Source organism: Pinus tabuliformis, chromosome 6 (genome assembly GCF_031772625.1).
Source record: "Pinus tabuliformis cultivar Carrire ecotype Pingquan chromosome 6, CPIR1, whole genome shotgun sequence".
Classification (NCBI taxonomy): Eukaryota; Viridiplantae; Streptophyta; class Pinopsida; order Pinales; family Pinaceae; genus Pinus; species Pinus tabuliformis.
The window spans coordinates 123252302-123273334 of record NC_142292.1 but is presented as its reverse complement, the minus strand read 5'-3'; the positions used below and the strand labels follow the sequence as shown (position 1 = coordinate 123273334).

At 35.9% G+C, this 21033-nt stretch overlaps 1 pseudogene across 1 annotated transcript in view; it reads right to left on the bottom strand.

Moving 5' to 3' along the window:
* Nucleotides 1-229: 229 nt before the first annotated feature.
* LOC149257647 (ubiquitin carboxyl-terminal hydrolase 3 pseudogene) overlaps nucleotides 230-21033 on the bottom strand; it is a 46244-nt pseudogene continuing 25440 nt past the window's right edge. Inside the window, exon 3 of the transcript XR_016248443.1 lies at nucleotides 230-307. The product of XR_016248443.1 is annotated as a ubiquitin carboxyl-terminal hydrolase 3 pseudogene (transcript). The remainder of the gene's footprint in view (nucleotides 308-21033) is intronic.

Below are 21033 nucleotides of genomic sequence, written 5' to 3'. Positions count from 1 at the left end.
AACATTTTTCATACAGTGCAGACACACAGACTCTAAACAAAGAACCAAGATAAGGACTTAGAAAGGAGCTGCAGCCACAAAATAAAGTTTTGATCTAATACAGTGAAAACCCTAAGTCTCAATAACCAGAGCCTTGCTCAAAGCAAGCGTATGACAAACCCTTTCTGTTTGGAGAGCCAAGACTAAAAGACCAAGGTGACGGACTACCAGAAGGCAGTGGGAATAAAACCTACCAGGAATAATTGGGGCGTGTGGTACCAGAATCTCCAACAGGGAACCCCAACACATGTATGGCAAGAACACACAACTGTTAATAGTATATTAAAACAACAGAATAGATAAAGAGCTGGAACGAAGAATTCAAATCGTTGGGAGTACCGGTAGATACCTGAGGGTTCGCGGAGAGGCTGAGACCAATGTTCCAGTGACAGCGCCGACCAAATGAGAAGAATAAGGAGCAACCCAGGTTAGGAACCGCGGAAGGAAGTCCATGAGTTGAAAACAAGGAAGGATATATTACCTGTATGTGCCAGAGTCGGAGGAGCGCCATCGTTTGAGCCTGAGAGTGAACAGAAGTTGTGTAGCAAAACCGAACGAGGAGCATCAGCGCATGAATCAACAGATAGTGGCCCGAGAACCCACAACAGAAGAGAAATCAACCACAAACAACGACCTTACACAGTAGAAAAAATCACATACAACAGAGAGCTTACCCTGGCCAGTGCAAGACAAGTTACAACCAGCTACGAACCAAGGAACCAAGACAAATACAGTCACAGTAACGAGTAACTGGAGCACAATCAAGACCTGCAGCATTGCTGCCCATCAACCCTCGCAGAACGTTGCAGAGGAAACCCTCGACGGAAAGATAGCAAAAGACCAAGGAAACCATCAAACAAGGGAATAACCCAAGAACTAAGCGGGAGACGCGAACCTCAAGGCAAGTACCCTTACATTAAACATACCATTGAATGCTCATCAACCGAAATCCCAAAAATATCTATATTACGTTATAATTGCATGTCATCATTCCGTGTGTTTAAATCAACCAAACAAACATTTTAAATCATTCCCGGTACAACAAGTTTTAAGAGTTGCGCTGGTCCCATCACACACATAACTCTAATTATAATGCTAATTAATGTCCTAAAATATTTCTTTCTAGTTCTAAGAGTTTAAAAATTATCAATTTAGGAAGTTAAAAAGTTTCTAATAAATGTTTAACTCTAATTATAATGCTAATTACTGTCCTAAAATAGTTCTTTTTAGTTCTAAGAGTTTAAAAGTTAACAATTTAAGAAATAAAAAAATTACTAATAAATGTTGTTTAAATTTTGTATCTTGCACTCTTAACTCTAATTATAATGCTAATTAATGTCCTAAAATCCTTTTTTCTAGTTCTAAGAGTTTAAAAATTATCAATTTAAGAAATAAGAAAGTTACTAATAAATATTGTTTAAGTCTTGAACCCTCATGAAATTGAGGTGATGAAAAGGATAAGTAAAAAAACAACAATAAAAGATTAAGCTTTATTTTACTACTTTTATTATATTTTTAATATTTTTTATCTAAAAAAATCATTAATATAGAAATTATAAATTTAGAAAAAAAAATACTATAAAAATATATAAATTTTAAAATTGTATAATCTAAATTAAAATTATAACTATATATATATATATATATATATATATATATATTATTCCAATAAAATTTTAAATTAATAAATTATTCAAAAAAACTCTTTTTATTAATAACTAAAATAATCTGGTATATATATATATGTTATTCCAATAAAATTTTAAATTAATAAATTATTCAAAACCTCTTTTTATTAATAACTAAAATAATCTTTACCAAAGCAAGACAATCAAAATTGCAAGTTAAATGATACAACCTAAATTAATACACAAAATCTAGTTTAGATAATTAGAAGGTTGAATGCTCAAACCTAAGTTCCATGTCTAAGGATCACAACTGCTTCAAGCTAATTTATGCTTATGCTTTTGTGTTATAATCATAATTATATAAATAATTTTAGGTTAGAAAAGTGATTCATCATTCAATGACATCAGGCGGAGAATCATTATATCATAATTATATAAATAATTTTAGGTTAGAAAAGTGATTCATCATTCAATGACATCAGGCGGAGAATCATTATATCATCATGGGTCGTAATTATATTCATTTTTAATGCAACTCTTAGTTGAGGAAATGATTAAACTCAAATTTTTTGGGGGTAAATTTAATGAATTTTATTATATTAAGCTTCTCCAATTTTATGATTTTGAATCTTTTAAATGCTATTACATTTGACTCTTTCTAATTGAATACATTTGAATGTTTCTAATTGAATATACATAATGATTGAATCATAATGCAATTTGGTAACTCAATTGATCCATATCAGTGAACAAAAAGAAATATTTTCCTTTATTTGGTATAAACCAATTCCATAACAATTGCCAAATATGGTTAACAAATTTATTGTTTTCATGATTTTTGGAAGATCAAATCCTAATAATAATTTTTGGTTAATAATGATTTTGGATTGTTGATATCGTCTCATAGTCCTCTCTACGATTCAAAGACCAAATGTGTTGAGGCCTCATTATTCAAATTTACCATAATTGTTGTAGAGTATGGTAATTTGATATTTTCAATTGGGAGAACAATGTCAATAGATTTAAATGAAACTGAAGGGAGTTATATCAATTGCAAGAAATCTTGAATCCAAAATAATGTTGGCATATACAAATAGGGTATGGATATATTCTAACCATTCAAGCAGGCTAATACTTCAAACATAAGTTTTGCCAGTGCAAATACATATGTATGTTTAACCAAAATACTAAATCAAAGTCTTCTGGTCAATAATTGCTAAGGATAGAGATCTTTGTTATCTCTACATTGCATTCTTATCATGTGAATGATGCAATTCCTTAAACCCCTTCTTTAACAAAGATCATACTCCTGTCATGTGAAAGATGCAATTCCTTAAACCCTTTCTTTAACAAAGATCCAAATTCCACTTAGACCGCAATTCTTTAAACCCCCTCTTTAACAAAGATCATACTCTTGTCATGTGAATGATGCAATTCCTTAAACCCCTTCTTTAACAAAGATACAAAATTCCACTTAAACCCTTTGGAAACATGTAGTGACAATTTCAATGTCATCATGGAAGAGTAATAGTTTAAGTCTACTCTTTCCTACTTCTTTAACAAAGATCCAAAATTTCACTTAGACCCTTTCGCAACATCTAGTGACAATTTCAATGTCATCATGGAAGAGTAATAGTTTAATGCTACTCTTTCCTACACTACGTTTCCTTTGCAACATCTGATGCAAATGCTAGTTATGATATGTTACACATACCCTTGATTGTATTATCATTTGACGTTCCCAAAAATGCATCCAACATTAATCATTATAATATGTTACACATACCCGTAATTGTATTACCATTTCATGTTCCCAAGCCAGTATGGAATTTCTCATTTATGTTTTCTGGATGTGATTATTTGTTTTTCTTGTTTATAGCTTTACTTTGGTGAATATGAAATAGGTTTGTAAGTAGCTATATTTGTAAAATAAGTCTTTACCTTGGTGAATATGAAATAGGTTTGTAAGTAGTTGTATTTATAAAATAAATATCTTATATTTAAAAGAAAAAAAAATTAACATAAAAATTTATGAATGTAATTTTACAACGGCTAAAAATTATTTATGAAATGTATACAACATTGTTCAACTAAAATATGTCACTATTTTAATCTTTTTCTATCTTTATATATATGTTTATCTATATATTCATTAGAATTTAAATCACTCATTATAAATCATTAGGGTCGACTTAAATACTTACGCATCAAAATTACCGTTACACATATTTTTGCCAAAAAAGGAAAAATTCAAATTCCAGGTGTGTAGGAGAGGAAGGACAAAACCCAGGCATGGGACCATGTATGGGCTGTCACGTTCACGAGCAGCACCGCTTTAATCATTCCCTGGGCTGTCTGTCAACATTATTTTTGGCAGCACCGCTTTAATGCCGCTTGCTAGAAGTCTTTCTGGGGATTATAAAGCAATCTCTTTCGTTTCCATTTCCATTTCCATTTCCATTTCCATTTCCATTTGTGTTAAATACAATACAATGCATCATCCTGGCAAGTTGCCCACGCGTACTTTCAATGGTATTCCAATACTTCATACTCACCTGTGTGAGTATGAAGATGATGATGTGCAATTTTGTGGGGATGATGAAAGCAATCTCTTTCGTTTCCATTTCCATTTGTGGTAAATACAATGCATCATCACAAGTTGCCCACCCTTCCTTAATTTCGTGACACTTTCCTTTATGGACTTCAAGTTGACCCAACTGCAGCCGTCATCGTCACGATACCATTATTGTTCGTTGACTCTCTCTTTGTAACTTGGTACACTGAACTCGTCATCTAGTCACTGTCATACAGCGAACTTAAAAATTAGTTTTTAATAATAAACAAATGAGAATTAAAACCACAAAACCATGACAAAAAAGTGATAAATAACAAAATTGTAGAGGCAAATTTTGAATGCCAACTTAAACCAAATATTAATAATATATGAATGGGAAGATTAAAACCACAAAACCATGAAGTAACAAACTAGACTTGCTCATCCCCACAACCTACGATGTCTTCAAAAGCATTTTAATATTCAATTATGTTTGAAAAAAAATAAAAAATTAAAGCATGGATATAACTCAAAGTGCTTTGAGCGCATGGGGCATAGAGTAGATGGTGATAGAGTCTTATGTTAAGGCACTCTATGGTGAAAAAGTCATCAATTTGAAACTCCATGGGCAAAAATTTAGTGATGCTAAGGGTTGGTATGACCCAAGTCGAGTATAATCCCTGGGTGATTTTGATGACTTAGATACCCCTGGGTCGCCTCTAATCAAGCCACAAGTTAGATGTGTCAGTCATCTCAGGACTCACATTACCTAGCAAACAAAAAAACACTCAAAGTGATTTGGTTAGATGAAAATGATTCACTGATATAGTTCTATTGTATTAGACCAAAATCCATTATTTCGATGATTCAACTTTTCAAGATATTCAACATTAACACCAAACTTCATATTTTCCCACAATATATGCATTAGACAAAGAAAGCTTTAGAACAACTAAAGTAAAGGTTTTTTCATAACCACATCTTTAAAAGAACTAAGCATGGAGGATGGGGCCATAGAATATCACACCCTAATTTTATGTTTGTGTAAGCTTTATAGCCTAGATAAAAGAAGATTTGTTATTTTCTATCTTCAAATCACTTTTAAATGGTGAAGCATTTTATGTATTGATTTCATAAAGTAGAATAATTATTAAATATTCTAAATAGATCTTACTACAAACAATCTAATTTGGCAAATGCAATGTTTGCCTCTCACAAATTCAAAAACTTCAAATTAATAGTAAAATCTTATTCAATTTATGCAAATAAATTACCTAAAAGTAATATTAAACTTCCAATTTTTTTAAACATAGAAATAAAATTTGAAACCATACCAAATAATTATTTATCTTTTATTTTAATCCTCCACAAAAAATTTTAAACATAAAAATAAAATTTCAAAACAAACCCAATAATAATAATAATAATAATAATGATAATAATAATAATTTCTTTATAAACTAATATCTATTAATTTTTATTTATAAACTAGCACTAATCTCTACTTAGCCAATGTTAAAACTCATCTTCATAATTACTATTATATCATTATGATCATCATAGCAATCACTATTATATTGCTATGATAAAAATATACCATTGTGATCTTATTTAACATAGATATTTAAAATTTAAAATTATTGATACAATCTAATTTATTTTAAATTTCAATTTGATTAAAAAAAAACATATAGTTTAGGAGTGGTCTTTAAGTGCGACTTTTTGGAGTTTCTAGCGGATTGCTAGCTGGAATATGACAAAAAAAATTATGGCCAAATCAAAAAACTAGTTTAAACAACACAAATCAAGATTTGGCCACAAATGTTTCGTGAGGTTTCGACCAGAAATCCACCGGAAACTCCAAAAACTTGCACTTAAAGGCTACTCCTTAAAAACATTGTTGTTATTCTAAGTTCATGCTCTATTAATTAATGATGATATTATCCATGGTCATATTATTAACTTTGCGCCATACAATCAACCAATTTATTTATTTATTTTAATAAAGGTTTTTTTGGGAAATATAAAGTTTTATAATTAGAAATTAATAAATAATTTTTTATTTATTTTTTGGTAAGCTTGGAAGAACTTTGAATTACTTTTCAAAAACAAGCAAGAGAAACAACATCAGCATCCATCACCAGATGGTCTCAACCTGCCCATACGAAAACCGGGTCTGTTGACCATCTGGTTACATTATAAGACAATCAAAATCTAAAAAGTCTAAAATTGTCCAGCCATACAAGTATAACCTTAAAGTATTTATCTACCCTATTGACTAGTAAACTATACCATATATGCCAAAAATATTTTTTATACATCTAGATACTACTAAACTTGGGCAACCAAAACTTCATAAACATCACAAGACAGACTGATAATCTGAAGAATCTACAAGTGTTTGGTAGTTTGGTGCTAGAACGTGGCAGCTCTGGCTGAGGCAGACAAGGAATATGCTTCTCAATGTGATCCAAATGAGCATTTTGTTGATGGATCTATTTCTAGATAAGCTGAAATTCTGCATGTATTTCTTGAATCCCTTCTGTGGGGTATGAACTGTCCACAATCCTCATTATCAAAGCCTTCACAATAAGGGATTTCACAATCCAATATGCAAAAAGAGATTGTTGGTATTGGGAGTGACAACCACGGTTATGGCCTCGGTATGGGACTAAATTTCCAAATTCCTCTTGTTATGCTCCTATACCAATAGGTGTCATATTTCATGATTGACTTGATGAGCTCTGTAATATGTTCATTCCTTTCCTTGTTGCAAAGGTTTTCCATATTATCAAAAGAGGGTATGCCCTAAAAGAAAAATCAAAGGGTAAAAAAATAAATAAAATGGTAAAAAAAGTGAAAGAAATGAACCCCAAAGAAAAACAGACCAGGGAAGTGTGCAAGTCCAAAATGCCACTACTTTTTCATTTTCTGTAATAAGCATTGTGTCCAGCTTGCTAATTTATGCCACAATTGATGAATGGCCAAACAACTTAATCTTGGCTAGTTCATATTTGAATTTCATGTTTTAGAGATAGAGAATAAAATCTGACCAAACTGTTCAATCTTGGGAGATAAGTAGATAGGTAGAGTAAAAAAAAGGAGCTCAGCAGTTAAATCTGAGCCCTTGAATGTAATAAGTGCAGACTTAGGTAGGCTTACCATGAAAAGAAAAGAAGATTGATAAGGGTTTGCCAATCTAAGTGCACCGGAATAAACAAGAAAAAATGCTAGGCCAAAGTAGGCAGGGTAGGTAGATGGTGTTGCAGAATGATACTTGTGATAGATTATGTCTCTAAATGTGTTAATCTTTATCTCTATCACAAGTGCAAGGCAGACATTATACTTGGTGCAGCTCAAGCGAGGCAAGGTTACATAACTAACTCCCCTTCACACTTTTTCCTAATCATTCACTAACTCCCCCAAAAGTATTAAGATCTATGCTTAATATCACTCATAAACCATTCAGTCCATTTCATAAAGTTTGCCTAAGTAAAAACCCTATTTTACTTAGGAAAAATGCGCAATATCATATGAAAAACCCCTTTTTTCCCCTTCAGAGCCTAAGTTTAAATATATGTGAAATGTTTTTAAAACTTGGCGCTTTTCATTCTGTTTCAATTTCATATTAACTCTTAACTTCTAAATATATAACCCCCGCACCATATTACCTTTCCCATATTATATAAATATATTACAAAACCCTGAATATTATTAATTCCCGCCCCCAGTCGATTATGACCATAATCATACATTTAAACGAGGATTAATAGGTTTATTTGAAATCTATTAATAGCCTTCCTGCCGCACCATATGGGATTAATTAACCCCCAGTTAATTAATAAACCAGCCCCGACCAATAGAAATACGCCCGAAACTATTAAAATCATTTAATAAACACGTCGGGCCCGCAGCTGTTAAAACCCCGCCATGTCCTCTGCCCGTCCGCCGTCCGATCATCCCCCGCTCATCCGACGGTCTACATTGATTTCGTGACCCCCCTTGTGACCGCTTTTTAACTCGCGATCACAAGGCGGTTTTGCCCCCGTACTCCTGCCACACGTCACGCAGTTGATGTGATCACTCGCCCTTCGCCCAAAACCACCCAGACCCAAAAGCAGTGCGATCAAACTGCTTACCGCCTTCCACTGACGTCAGGTCTGGTCCGCTGACGTCATCTGCCACGTCATCCGCTGATGTCATCCGCCACGTCATCCACCATGTCATCCACCCTCCGCTGACGTCATCCGCCATATTAAATGAAAAAAACCCCGCCAACCTTCGTTTTGTTGAAATAAACGGGCAAAATAGGTTTTTCATTGTTATACCCTGTGCCCCGAGCTCTCATACAGAACAACGACCAAGGCCAGTAGTTTAGTCTCAAACCGCCACCTGAGTAGAAAGACTACAGCGACGAGCTCCGCAGCCTGCCATTCGACCTGCATTTGTACGGTTTTCTTCTTTTACGCAAGTATTTACCTAGTTTACCATGAAACCCTGCAATTTTCGGTTCTCGGCTGAAAATTCTACCAGATGGAGTTGTTCACCAGATTGAGCAATTTGCAAGACAGCGATGAACAGGGGTCAAAACAGGTCGAAGAGTATCAGAGTAGTTAAAGAGTATCCGTAAGAACAGGGCAACCAACACAGAGTAACTGAAGAAGACAGCTGCAAGCCGAATCCTAGGGCCTACCTCCAGCACATTCAACAAAAACAGGACCAGCACAACATCATTCCATATTTTCCCTATTTTCAAGGCTAGCTATTTCTATTTACTTGTAAAGCTATTTTTAGTCATCCTAGATATTATCTCACTCTGTTATGAGATATTTGTTATAATTTGTTGCATAAATACCCCCTCCATTGGAGTATTGAGGGGTGGATTCCTAGACTTTGCTGTAATATTGAATTTTTTGGAATAAAGAGCTGTTGGAATCAACTATTGCATGGCTTACTGGATGAAGAATTGAAGCAGAGGAGTTGTCACAGACTTCTTGAATCAACCACTGGATAAATAAGTCCTCTATATCTTGTGTCTTAAAGTTTTCTTGTTTGTTATATCATCTGTGTTTCACAATCTGAATGATAAAGAAAATATTAAATTTCAGAATATGCTGGATTGCACTCTGTTTTCAAATCATTATTGTTCTCTATGTTTTCTTCAGAATTAGGATAAATAGTGAAATCTTAATTGCTCATGTTTCCTAATTCTTTCATGTTGATTATTTGCTAAAGAATACTTAACTACTCCTTATCAGTAATCATCCAATTTCCCTCTTTAAATAGGTTGAAGGACTCTTAACTACCCTTCACCCCATTTGAGCCCATTCCATTTGTTCCAAGTCTTTTATTTGTTCCTTGTTTGACTACCTTGCTCTGTGAAGCCATCCTCTGTTAAGAAAACCCAATCCAGAAAGCCATCTTCTTTGACTCCGTTAGCCCAATGGATTGAACTACTCTGTCTTACCTCTGCTCTACTGAATCTCACCACCCAAACTTAAAAAAAACTCCTAAACTTCATAACTAGCCTAATACCTTTAAAAACAAAGCTAAATCATAAAGAGAGAGCCCTCTCTGGATACAAATTGGCTATATTTTGTATCTAAAAGATTGGTTTGTGGTTACCTCGGCCTCCTTTCCCTTTCTTACAACTTTTGGGAAAACCTGAGTGATAACACCTCTAACAACTCCTTGCCACTTATGTTACTATGATTGATAATGTCAGATTCCCACTCCTCAATCGTTTGTCCGACCCTGATGGGTCAAGGTCCTGTAAGCCCTGACAAAAACCATGATAGACCACGACCGAGACTCAGATCCACTATTTTCTAAAGCACATGTTCTACCTCCTCCATGACCCCGACCCCTTCTAGCAAGAGGAATGCTACCATGATGGGACGTCGCGCGATCCATGTTTCACAAGAAGGTAAAGAAACCTTTAGGTTCAGAAATTTGGGATTCTTTTCTCATGTTGACGCCTGCAAAAATATGGTCTAGAGGTCGCCCGTTGAAGACTTGAGCACCCCTTAAATTACTTAAAACACCTTCATAGGCTACAAGAGCATAAACATAATAAAATATTTCATTAATCCATAATCAAAGGAAACTTTCCTCTTTTTCTTCCTTGAAATAAGATTGATCCCCCTCCTCAGACACTTGAGTGTTCTTAACAAGAAATTTTTTATATTCCCCCGACCAATAGAATAGTGCATTCCTCAACTCAACCAAACCCAATTTACTAGCGATTAGCTTAACATTATAAGTTTCAAAACAGGAATTAGACTAACCATCAATTGGAAAACATAGGGTATGACCCTCCCTGGTCAGACAGGAGACCAAGTTGATAGTATTGCTAGAAATCCCCATGGTTGAATGATTATGGGTATTCCCATCTCTGAATATGTAACTGGGCAGGTAAGCTCCAACCCAAACTTTCCATAGAGAACCCAAGGGAGCATAATGCCATAGAACAGAGAACCAACCGAGCAATCCAAACCATGCACATAATATAGATTTAGCAATGATTAAAGGGTTGATGGGGCGACCAACTTTCACATACTAGAATGACTTGAGATGGATAGCCGACAATTCCTCCACTGTTGCCAGTGCTGGAGAAATATTTCCTTTGACAAGAGCTACCCTGGAGAGGTACCACTAATCTCCAGAGAAACCAGCTACTGCAACTACCGACAAAATAAATTCCCAATATGCCATGTCCCTCAACACCTTGTGTATTAAATTCCTTGTCGAACCTCGCATGCTCAAACCCGCGTGGCAGTGGCCACACCACCACTCGAGGTGTACGTTGGTTAAATGCATGGTAGCAGTGTGAATCCCACTAAGCCTCTCCCTTCTTCATTGATCAGAAAATGATCCTTGATGACTTTTAATGATCAAAAATGAAAGTCAAAGGATTCTCTTGGAAATAGTCTCATTGCATAAATCTCTTCAATCTGAATCCACTACAATTCTAATGGACCAAAACAGAATTCAGATGAAGGAGTTATTGCATAAAGAAGTTGGCCCAATGTCCTTTAAAAAGGAGGCATTTCCTTATAAAAGTGGACTTAAGGCTTTCTATGGAAAAATCGCATCGGAAGGGTTAAAGGGAGGACTTAAGCGGGGGCGGAAGGACTCCCTGATTGCGACCTCCGACATATCGCATCGGAGGTAGGCCTTCACGCGATTTTGGCACCCCATGCAGAGCCGATTAGCGATTGCGAAGGGTGACTTGTGATTGCGATGATCGGATCGGTGGATCGGTGTCGGCGATATGAAATTGCATCACAATGTTCCATGGTATATGGAAAGAACCCACAAGCCATTGCAATTGTGACATGCGATGTGCCGAGATCGGCGATTGGGGTCACGACCATGTAAAGGGTCGTTGACACACGCGACAGGCGATTGCGATTAGTGATCAAGGCACGGACCCGATGGGTTTATAAACATGATTGAATATTATTTGAGTTCCGGAAAAATGCCCCATGATGGGTTTTCATCAGTTTTCTTGTGTATTGCTTTACGCGTTCGAACGCGGGATTTCTGCAGGAGGAAGGCCGAACGGTTGGGTTTCCTGTGCCTGCCGGTTCATTTCAATGGGACACTGATTCTTTTGTGGAAACATGTGGTTTTCCATGATGGAGGACTGTAACCAAATGGTTACAAATACACAGAGAATGCAGTTGACAGGGATTCGCTGGGGAGGCCGCGCAAAAGACAGAAATCGTAGAGAGGAAGGATTCTCGGATGGCCAATTCGCTTAGATGCTGAGAGAAAGCCCAGGCAGAGTAATGCATAGAGGACACTCGTGCGATGCTGGGGAATCCATTGCCAAGGCACAATGAATGCGCAGGTGCTGAGAGAGAGAGCTCGGAGAAGCTCAGAGAGCACAGAGAAGGCTCGGTTGTTGAGTGTGTGCACAGAGATAGCTCGGAGAAGCCCAAAGCTGTTGGAACGCTGAGGAATCCAAAGGGAAAGCTCAGTGTATGCTAGAGGAGTCAGACTGCCGAGTGAAGAAGAGGCTTGGAGAAGCTCGACATAGCCACTAGAGGTTGGAAGGCAGAGCCAGAGTGCTGGCAGAGGCATAGCCACCAAAGGTTGGAGGCAGAGCCGCAGAGCTAGAGGGCTCAATGGAATTCTACAAGCCATGAAGCTGCAGTGAAGTTCAGAACAACAAAGAGATCGAAATGATCAAGTTGTTGTTTTTGACTATTGTACTGAAGATAGAAGGAGGATTCCAGAGACGATAAAATAATTCTGAGGGAGTTGGTGAAAACCAAGAGCTCAAGATAGCCGGAGCGCTGATTGAAGGAGTCAAGTCCAGAGAAGCCTAGATCTGTCTGCAGATAAAGGACAACTAGGGGTAAGATGGTTTCTAAGCCCATCGGTTCAGTTATAAACCAATGGAGTTGAGTGTAAAGCTTGTAAAAGAATTCATCCATAATCCCAAAGAGCCTAATCAAGTTGATTAGAGCTCACAGAGACGTAGCCCACAAGATTTGGGTGAACTCCTAATTAAACTTATTGTCTTATGTGTTTGTTTATTTGCTGCATTTTACTGTTATGTGTGTTTATATATCAGTTTAAGCAAATAAATAGTTAAAGACAAACACAAGCATACACCTCTTTCAAGTTCTTTTAATTCCGCAAATTGTCAATCATAAGCATAGATCTTGGGAATATATAAGCTTTGGAGTGGGAGAGGTTCTTGTAAGCATGACAAGAAGCCTAGACCCCCATTTCAGATCAGGTGGTATCAGAGCATCAGGTTGATTAACCCCACCTTCAAAGAAGGTGATATCAGAGCCCAAGTTATACCAGAGCAGGTGGTATCATGAAGCAGGTTGTATCATGATGCAAGTGGTATCAGATCAGAATGCTTGATTGACAGAGCAATCTATATGCTTGGTTGACTTGAAAGGTGTTTGATTATTTGTAAATTGACTGTTGTTTGAGTTTCCAAAGGTGAAAGGAAAGCTGTTGTTAGCTAAGTCCAGGAGAGGACAAAAAGGAAGAAGGGCTGAAGGCATTCTTCTTATCCTAAAGGACCTCAAAGCAATCCTTGAAGTACAAGAGGTTTGTTGCAAAAGGTTGCTTGAATAAGCTCTTTGTTAATCTTGTTTGAAGTTATTTTGTTCATTTGCATAATGAAAACTTCTACAAGTGAATCCTCAAATTCCTCCTTCATCACAAGATTCTTTGATGAAGACATGAAGCAAGACTTTTTCATCATGATGGACATGGTGAGAGAAATGTATGAGGATGGAAGGAAGAGCATCATACTACGAGAGCAGTTGAATTCCATGAAGGAAGAGAAGCAGTTGCTTTCTAACAAATTGCAGGAAATGAAGAACAACTTCATATTGCAAATATGAACCTGGAAAGGATGCATGAGTTGGAGACACACCTCCTTGTTGTCAAAGAAGCCTTAGTCAAGTATCAACTTGAAGAAGAGGTAAACAATTCTAATTTTTCTACAAATTCCTCTAAGAATTTCTATATTGGTTCTTTTGAAAAACATACCAAAGGAATAGGTTCCAAGTTAATGTCCAAGATGGGCTATGAAGGAAAATGCTTGGGCAAACATGCACAAGGTATTTTTGAGCCAATAATGGTTGAGGAAAGGCCTAAGTATTTGGGTCTTGGCTATGGACAGTCTTATGGAGAAAGTTCCAAAGCTGCCATGAAGGCCATTGAAACAGTTCCAAGAAGGAGTTTCATTGCAGGTCTTCTACCTCAAGAGTGTGAAGATTGTATTCATGGGGAATGCAATAGCTTGAAACATCATTTTCAGGAAGAAGGTGTCCATAAGTATACACTTGAACTAGAGAGTTGTGGAAACTCTGAAACCATTGAAGAGATTGACGGTGTTCCAAAGGGAGCCACTTCTTCATTCAATTCACCCCCTCATGAAGGCAATAAGGGTGAAAGAGAAAGGTATAAATCTGGTCTTAATCATATTTCTTTTGATTTTGTAAAGCATGATAAATTTCCACATAGGCATTGGAAAATAATTGCATGTTCCTTTTGTGGTTTAGATAACCATAGTGTTTCTAGATGTTGGAAGAGAATGGCCGCATACAGGAAACTTTTGAAGGAAAAGAAGCAAGAAGCCAAAGGTCCACTCGACAAGGAAAATCATGTTGTCAAGAAGGTGCACATGCATTGCACTTACTGCCATAAGCAAGGACATGTTGCTGCAAAATGTTGGACTCTGAATCCAACAATGCTTCCACAAAAGTTGAAGAAGGTGGAAAGAGAAAATGGCAGAAATGGAAAGGAAGTTTCCATGAATGATGTGTTTCAAGATGATCCACATGTTGATGTTGATGTGCAGAAAAAGGAAGGACCTTTGAAATGGATTGGTAAGAAATGGTTAGAGTTCTTATCCAATTAAGGTTGCACGTCTTTTGAAAATGCATCAAATCAATAGAATGCATTTCTTTGTTAATAGAATGCAAGTTGCAGGGTTTTACCAAGAAGGTGAATGGAAAAGTTGAGTAGGAGACTCACTTTATTGCTGCAACATTATATTCATTTCATATTTTAAAGTACAGTGTACTTAAGCGAAAGTTGAAAGATGAAATGCATGCATAAGCATGATATGCATGAACACAGGGATGTTGATGATTTCCTTGTATTTGAACATGTATGTGTGATTAACTTGAAGGGTTGATTACTTTGTTGTAAACATGCATGTAATGTAATCTTGACTTGGGAAAGGTTGACTTGGTCCCCAATATGGTGATGATGATGAAGTGTTTCATCTTTGAAAAAGAACTGTAGAATTCCTTTTCTACATGCTTGACTTGAAGGGTCAATTGTTTTAAAGGCATGTTTTGTGGGCTTGTTGTCTAGTCCATGATTTGTATGCAGATGTAAGACATGGAGGTAATTCACAAGATGTGAAAATCTGTTTCTTTTGTTGAGGCAAGATTTTAGGCCATCTAGTTGTTGTTTGTAATTCTGTTGTTGTAACAATTGTTGTTGAAAATATGTCAAACAGATACAAATGTACATGAGGCAAGATTTTAGGCCATCCAGTTGTTGTCTGTAATTCTGTTGTTGTAACAATTGTTGTTGACAATATGTCAAACATATACAAATGTACATTTTTGTGAAGAAGATGTAACTTCACATTTTCTTGAGCCACCTTGGATCAATGATCGAGGAAGAAAGGTTTAAACTACCTACTGTAACCTCCTCAGTAGGAGTTCTGCATGAAGTCAAGGAGGAAGATAGTTCTTAACTGAAGGACAAGCACATCTAGGAAGGAAAGTGTTGACTATCTTCGAGTTTTGGCTCAGAGGCACTAGCTATGCAAGGCAAGTGTATGGAGGCTGAAAGAAGAGGGTTTTGTTACTCTCATCTACTGTTCAGATCAGTATATCAGTCTTTTGGGGTCCAAAAGATTTCCAATGGGAAGGCATGATCAAAAAATGATCCTTGATGACTTTTAATGATAAAAAATGAAAGTCAAAGGATGCTCTTGGAAATAGTCTCATTCATAGATCTCTTCAATTTGAATCTACTGCAATTCGAATGGACCAAAATGGACTCCGGATGAAGGAGTTATTGCAGAAAGAAGTTGGCCCAATGTCCTTTAAAAAGGAGGCATTTCCTTATAAAAGTGGACTTAAGGCTTTCTATGGAAAAATTACATTGGAAGGGTTAAAGGGAGGACTTAAGCGGGGGTGGAAGGACTCCCCGATTGCGACCTGCGACATATCACATCGGAGGTAGGCCTTCACGTGATTTCGACACCCCAGGAAGAGCCAATTAGCGATTGCGAGGGGTGACTTGCGATTGCGATGATCGGATCGGCAACCACCACGTCCTTTTGGAGCTCGATCACATAAATATGACACTCTTTCACTCTCGAATCTCCATCGCCTCCACCTGATGATAGTGAACCCATGCACAATAACCAAACAAATCTACACAATAACCAAACAGATCTATTCTATAAAAAAATTGATAGATACAGTGTCAAACCCTTGGTGCCTCTTCAAATATACTGCAGATTGTTTTTTTTTTTTTTGGGCAGATTTGATCCATGCAATTTGACCCTTGACATTATGACCAGTGATAAATCCGACGCAGTTCGACTTCCCAAACTGCACATGAGAGTCACCACAATACAAGCCCTCCATGGACTATGACGGCTCCAAAGGACTTCCCTGAAACATGCCTGACTCTGCTATTCGCAAGAACATGGACAACTTTAATCACTCAACGGAGGTTTTTTATTTTTATTTTCTATATCGATTTTGAACCTCAAGCTCAGGACTAAATTCCCTGCAAAATAACATCTAATTGCCATGTATTATCAATTTTACAATAGCCTCATCTAGGCCTCCAGCGTGATATGACTATCTGTGGATTAAAGACTCACTCGAGTGTGAAAATTCGTTTGGTTTGGCATTCTACAGTGGCGCAACTCTGATTGGTGACTAGCATGAAGAGAGGAATTTTTAGAATGCTAGATTTTCTCTGCATATAATAACACTCAACATCTTTCACATTTTCCTAGCTTTCTTTAGGGAGTCAAGCCAGATTTAGCTTTGATACTATTAAGGATAATGCTTAAAATAAGCTATGTAATTGTTGACAAGTTAGCCAGCAAATTTTGTGTTCTCACTTATCAGAATTAGGGAAACAAATTAATAAATGTAGTCAGTTATCATTCATCAAATTATTAGGGACAGTGAATTAGTCACATAATGGATAATCAAATTAGAAATATGTAGGCTATATAATAATGTATTCATTGCTCTTAAGGAGATATGAGATTCCAATGAGAGTTCAACTCATGGATTGAGAATCAAACTTCTCTTATTTTTGTTCATTAGTTTTTTTTATGTTTTCATATGTATGCTCTTAGTAGATTTAACATGGTATCAGAGCTAGGTTAAGAAAGATAATTTATATGTAAAGTGTGTGTTGTTGGCAGGAGGTTTCAAAAGTTTGTGAAAGCCATTAGCAAGATTTTTCATAATTTTGTGAAGCCTGTGAAGATTCAACTTATTGGTGGGAGTGCTCAGCAGTTAGCAACAATGGCCAACAATATGAATATTTCTCAACCACAAATACTAGTGTTTAAAGGCGAAAATTTTGGTTTTTGGAGCATTAATATGAAAACATTGTTTCTTTCACAAGATTTGTGGGATTTCGTAGAGAATGGATATACAGAAGCATATGCTCACACACTTGCTTGCTGGACTCAAGACCAAAGAAACCAGCTAAAGGAAAATCGTAAGAAAGATTCAAAGGCTCTCTTCCTAATCCAACAAGCAGTGCATGATTCTATTTTTCCAAGACTAGTTGGAGTAACAAAATCAAAGGAGGCATGGGATTGTTTGCAGCAAGCATACCAAGGAATTGATAAGGTAAAAATTGTTAAGTTGCAGTCCTTAAGAAGAGAATTTAAAACTTTGTGCATGAAAAACTCTTAATCTATTCAAGATTTTCTTACTAGATTTATGGGTATAGTGAATGAAATTAGGTCTTATGGAGAAGATTTAAAAGATCAAAAAATTGTTGAGAAGATTTTAAGAAGTTTGCCTGCAAAATTTGATGGGGTTGTTGTTGCTATTGAGGAGTTTAAGGATCTAACTCAGTTGTCTGTGAATGAGCTAATGGGGTCTCTTCAATCTCATGAGAAAAGAATCAATAGATCTTCTGAAAAATATATTGATCAAGCTTTCCAAGCAAGAGGAAATATTTTTAAAGACAAAAGTGGTTCCTCTCGTGAGGAAAGCCAGAACACTTTTGGAAGAGGAAGAGGAAGAGGACAAACATACAGAGGAGGCAGAGGTCAAGGAAGATTTTTTTCTGCATACAACAAAGGAAGAGGTAATGATGACAGTGATGGAGGTAAAAGATTTAATAAATCCAAAGGTCAATGTTTTTATTGTAAAATATTTGGTCATTATGAAAGAAATTGTTGGAAAAAACAAAAACAAGCTAATTTTTTCGAAGAAAAAGAAGAGGTTGGCACTTTATTCTTGGCTTCTGATTCAACTAATAATGTTTCCAAAGAGGTGTGGCTTATGGATAGTGGTTGCAGCAATCACATGACAGGAAACAAACATGGCTTTGTAGAGATAGATGAATCTACAAAATCTAATGTACTATTGGGAGATGACAAACCAGTTGAAGCTAAAGGTAAGGGAACAATTGTTGTGAAGACAAAACAAGGAAAACCAAAGCACATTAATGATGTTTTATATGTTCTTGGTCTAGAACATAATTTGTTGAGTGTGGGGAAGCTCCTTGAAAAGGGATATGTAATTGTTTCCAAGGAAAAACAATGCATAATCTATGATAAAAATGATCACAATAAAATTATTGCTAAGACTAATATGCTGCAAAACAAAATTTTTGCTTTCAATCTCCCTTATGAAGCAATTACAACATTAAATGTTGCTTATGATGATAGTTCCTCACTATGGCACATAAGGTATGGACATTTGAATATGAAAGGCTCGAAATTTTTATATAACAAGCAAATGGTCAAAGAGTTACCACTTATTGGTTCTACTGATAAATTCTGTGAAGGGTGTATTCTCAGTAAGCAACATAGAGATTCATTTCAAGTAGGAAAATCATGGAGAGAAAGTAAAACATTGAAACTAGTGCATGCACATATGTGTGGTCCTATGCAAACCTTGTCTCTCAACAAAAATAACTATTTCATTATTTTTGTGGATGATTTTAGTAGAAGTACATGGGTATATTTCATTAAAGAAAAATCTGATGCATTTATCATATTTCAACAATTTAAAGCTCTTGTGGAAAAGTAAAGTGGTTATTGTCTAAAAACATTACACAAAGATAGAGGGGGAGAATTCACTTCTAATAAGTTTGATTCTTATTGTAAAATGAATGGCATTCAAAGGCAATTGGCAACTAGTTATACTCCCCAACATAATGACATTACTGAATGTAAGAATAGAACAATTGTTGAGATGGCTAGGAGCATGATGAAAGGTAAAAACCTTCCAAACATTTTCTGGGCTGAAGATGTAGCTACATCTGTTTATTTTCTTAATAGATTCCCAACAAGGAGTGTGCAAAATATTACCCCTTATGAAGCATGGTGTGGAACAAAACCCAATATTTCTCATTTAAGAGTCTTTGGTTGCATTGCCTATGCTCATGTTCCTACTGAAAAGAGAAGAAAGCTTGATGATAAAAGTTTGAAATGCATTTTTATTGGATATTGTGAGGAAACAAAAGGTTATAGATTGTACAATCTAGAAACTGAAAAATTAATGATTAGTCGTGATCTGTTATTTGATGAGAAAGAAGAATGGTAGTGGAATCATGATGTGCAAAAAAAAAACTCCAAGTATTGTTGTACAAGAAGATGAATCTTTTATTTATGCAAATCCATCCAGTAATCAAAATACTTCAGAGGCAACATCCACTCCATCATCTTCTGCTACTTCAAGTCCTGTTTCAAGTCCAAGTCCTCCTCCGAAAAAGACAAAATCTTTAAATGAAATTTATGGTTATACTAATTTTTCTTTGATGTCTCAGATTGAAGCAGAGCCAAGATGTTTTGAAGATGCAGTAAAAGAGTTAGTTTCGTGCAAAGCAATGGATGAATAGATGGAAATGATTAAAAAGAATGAAACATGGGAGCCTATGGATCCTCCTACTGAAAAAAAAGTCATTGGGGTGAAATGGTGGTATAAAACCAAGTATGCAACTAATGGATCAATACAAAGGCACAAAGCAAGGCTAGTAGCAAAGGGATATGCTCAACAACCAGGTATTAACTACAATGAAACATATGCTCATGTTGCAAGATTTGATACAATCAGAACTATTTTGGCTTGGCAACACAATATAAATCGTTAGTTTATCAATTTGGTGTTAAATAAACCTTTCTAAATGGTGAGTTGAAATATGTATATGTTCACCAGCCCCAAGGATATGAAGAAGCAGGAAATGATCACAAAGTCTACAAACTAAAAAAGGCTCTTTATGGGCTTAAACAAGCTCCAAGAGCATGGTATAGTAGAATTGACACTTATTTTTTGAAAAAGGGGTTTAATACAAGTGAAAATGAAAACACATTATATATCAAGTCAAATGATAATGATATAATAATTGTGTGATTATATGTAGATGACTTGATATACACATCTTCAAGTGATTTGTTAGTGGAAGAGTTCAGGCAGGCTATGATGACTGAATTTGAAATGACTGATTTGGGTTTGCTCCATTATTTTGTTGGCATAGAAATGACAGAAATTAATGATGGAAATTTTATTTCACAAGAAAAATATGTTTCAAATCTTCTTAAAAAACGGAAAATGGGAAATTGTAAACCCATGAGCACACCCATGAATACAAATGAATTTTTTTTTGTAGAAGATGGAGCTGAAAAGGTAGATGCTCAATCCTATAGGAGTCTAGTAGGAAGTATTTTGTATCTTACTACCACTAGGCCTGATATTATGCATGCAGTAGGCTTGATTTCCAGATTCATGCAAAGTCCAAGTAAGATTCATTTTGGAGGAGCAAAAAGAATTTGAGGTATGTCTGTGGAACAAGAAATTATGGAATTTGGTATACTTCATCAAATAATTTTGGGTTGGTTGGTTATACAGATAGTGGTTGGGCTGGATCTTTTGATGATAGAAAAATCACTTCAGGTTATGTATTGAACCTTGGATCAGGTGTGGTATTATGGTGTTCAAATAAGAAACCAACTATTTCATTGTCTTCTACAGAGGTAGAGTATATTGCAGCAGCCACAACAACATGTGAAGCAATTTGGTTGAAGAAAGTATTGTT